We start from the raw sequence: 3,511 nt of genomic DNA, 5'->3' as shown, positions 1-3,511 counted from the left end.
GCCGGGGCCCAGCGTCTGTGCCTCCCCCTTTCTTGGCTCAGCTCCTTCCCACCACCCTCCTGAGCCCTGACCGGGAGGCCCAGGCAGTGGAAGGCAAGCATGACACCCGGGGCCCCTTGCGGGGCTGCAGGGTTCCCCCAGGAACCTCGGCGGCCCCTCCGCCCACGTGCCGGTACCATGGGCGCTGGGGTCGGGTCAGGCTGGGTCGGCGAGCGAGCGGTCAGAGGTCCAGCCTCGCCGCAGTCCTTGGAAGTGGCGGATGCCAGCGTCCGGACAGCCTGGCATCCCTCGGAGGGGCTGGGCTCCCGCTCCAACCGGACCGGGACGGTCCTACGGCCTGGCCGGGCCTGCAGAGCCGTCGGCAGGGAGCCAGGCTGGAAACCGGACACACTCCAGCGGCGGTGGGCGGGCGGCCCGCGGCGGCAGAACAGAGCTCCGGGCGCCAGACCCGGCGTCTCAGGCAGTGTCCCCACATCCCTTCTCCAGCTCCTCCCAGGTGCTGAGAAGGAACACAGCAGACGGGCGGGGACAAGTGCCGGGGCAGAGGTCAGCGGCCTGGAAGAGTGGGGGTGGCCATCGGGGAGGCCTCGCCGAGAAGCTGGCCTTTGAGCGAAGGCTGCAGGGTCTGGAGAGCCAAGCAGCCTCCGGCAGGGGGGGGGGGGGACTCCTGTGGGGCTGCGGAGCCTGGACGCTGGAGGGTGGGGAGGGGTGGGGGGAGGGGTGGGGGAGGGTTGTAATAGGATTTGGGGTTTAAAGGGTCTCTCTGGGCCTTGTGTTGTGTCTGACCGAGGGAACAAGGGTGGTAGCTGGAGGTGGTGAGGGCGGGCAGGGACGGTGACCAGACGGCACCAAGCCGTGTTAGATCTGCTGGCTGTGGGGGAGGGGCAGGCCAGGCGGGGGCGGGGGCAGGGGACCCTCTGACTTAGGGTACCTGGGTGCCCAGAGCAGAGCAGCTGGGGGTTAGAGGTCTAGAGCTCAGGTCTGGGGTTAGCCTGGAGAGGCTCCAGGTGTGGGCGGGCAGGAATGGACAGGAAGTCGGGTCAGTCAGTCCGGGGAGGGGGTGTCCACCGAGCGAGCGGGAGAGCCCGGCACCCTGGGGGTGGGGAGGAGGAGCTCTGGGGCCTCAGGGCCTTGCTGCTGACCCGCCAGGTGCAGTGCAGGGGGCACGGGAGGAGGGGGTGGCATGGAGTCAGGGCACAACCAGTGATTTGGGGGCATGTTACAGTGAAGGGAGCTGGGCTGGTGGCCCGGGGAGAAATGAGCACCGTTGTCGCTGCCGGAAGGAGAGGAGCACGGCCTCGGCAGCCTGGTCCTCGGGTGGACGAGGGACGGCTGGGATCCCGGCTGCTCATGCGAGGGTGACTGTCACCAGGCAGGATGGCAGGGGTGACGGGCAGCAGACCTGGGCACAGAGGGGGCATAGGGGCAGACTGCTGGTGGCGCATGGGGAGGTCCTACTGACTGGTTCACTGCTTTGGGGACGGAGAGGGTGGTGGGGGTACAGTGGGGGAGGAGGGACGGGAGGCGGTGTGGCTCACCCGGGTGTGGCTATCTGTCCCTCCAGGCTCTCTGGGTGGGTGTGGGAAGGTGGAGAGCAGATTTCATCGAGATGCGGCTTGGCCGGGGCAGCGTGGGAGATGCAGCAAGGCCACTGCGGGGCGGGGGAAAGGGGGCTGAGCTGGAGAGGACGGCCCAGGACGGAGCCGGTGAGGCGGGAGGGTGTGGCGGCGGGAGGTGGGGGACTGAGTCAGGCCAGGGTGGGCCAGACTGGCCCAGGCAGGCGGTGTGAGCAGCCGCTCTCCTTGGCAACAGCGTGAGGAACAAACGCAAAAGAAATATGGGAAAAAGACTGAACTTCCTCATAACTCACAGCCCATTGACAAGCCCTTGACACAGGCGGGATGACCCTCCTCCAGGAACCCAGCTGCGTCATTGTGAACACTTTGCGAAGGGCACAGGCAACCTTAGCTTGACCTTAGCCTGACCTCCAGGACCCTGTAAGTCTCTTCTTTCCCTTCTTTTTGTTTTTAAAGCCTTTACTGGGCGCCTGGATGGCTCAGTAGGTTAAGTGTCTGCCTGCAGCTCAGGTCATGATCCTAGGGTCCTGGGATCGAGCCCCACATCGCGCTCTCTGCTCACCAAGAAGCCTGCTTCTCCCTCTCATGCTTCCCCTGCTCGTGTTCCCTCTCTCTCTCTGTCAAGTAAATAAAAATCTTAAAAAAAAAAAAAAGACTTTATTTATTTATTTAAAAAAATTTTTTAAAGATTTTTATTTATTTATTTGACAGACAGAGATCTGTCAAGCAGGCAGAGAGGCAGGCAGAGCGAGGGGGAAGCAGGCTCCCACTGAGCAGAGAGCCGGATGCGGGGCTCCATCCCAGGACCCTGGGATCATGACCTGAGCTGCAGGCAGAGCCCCGACCCACTGACCCCCCGGGCGCCCCCTCTCCCCTCCTTTCCTTCCTGTTTCAAGTTGGCTCCTCACCCAGCGATCCCGACACAGGGCCCCCCACCGGCGCCCCAAGTCTGCCTTAACATATGAAAATCCCTTTTTCTCTACCCAAGCCCCCAGGATACATGTTGGCAACCGTCCTCCAAACATACGCTGGCTGCGGGCTCTGAAGGGTCTCGTGACCAAGGTTTGCCTAGACAGTAGTCGATGACCCCTCAGTGTCCTGGAAGTCTTGCTTCCAAATTCCTCAGACTGACACTGTCCTGGCTCCCGGGATACGGTTCCGGCCGTCGGGACGGCTGCCGTCCGCAGAGAGCGGGAGCCCCGCGTGTGGGAGGACGTGCAGGCTGGACCCCGCACCCCGCACGGTCGGCGGGAATGGAAGCCGGGCAGCCGCCGTGGAAAACGGCGTGGCAGTTCCTCCAGAAATTGAGAATGGAGTGACCGTGCGGTCGGCCAGTTCCTCTTCTAGTTATGTACCCAGAGAATCGAAAGCAGGGACGCGTGTGGACGCTCGCACACCCGTGTTCACAGCCGCTGACACACGGGAGCAGCCCCCGCGTCCACCGACGGATGCGCAGATACACGTGGTCCATCCAACACCGGCCTGTCCCTCGGTCCCACGGAGGGACACGCTGACACCTGCCACAGCTGATGGACCCGGGGGACGTGATGCGGAGTGAATACGACACAGAGGGACAAATACTGCAGGGTCCCGCCCAGATGGGGTCCCTAGAGTCTCCAGATTCGCAGGGACGGAGAGTGGACGGTGGGCCCCGGGGCCGGGGGAGGGATGGGGGTCGGTGTCTCACAGGGACAGAGTCTCAGTCTGGGAAGATGGAAAGTTCTGGAGACGGCGGGGACGGCCGCACAACAGTGCGGATGTGCTTCGTGCCCCTGAGCCGTGGGCTTAGAGACGGGGAAGACGGTACCTTTTATGTCCTGTGTATTTTACGTCGACTGGAAACGAAGAAGGCTCTGGGAGTGGCCTCGCTGGGCGGCCGGGCTGGGGCCCTGAGGCCGCATCGTTGGCCCGCTCGACAGGGGCGGGAGCCACCC

Source organism: Martes martes, assembly GCF_963455335.1.
Source record: "Martes martes genome assembly, chromosome: 10".
Classification (NCBI taxonomy): domain Eukaryota; kingdom Metazoa; phylum Chordata; class Mammalia; order Carnivora; family Mustelidae; genus Martes; species Martes martes.
This window is presented reverse-complemented; position numbering follows the sequence as displayed.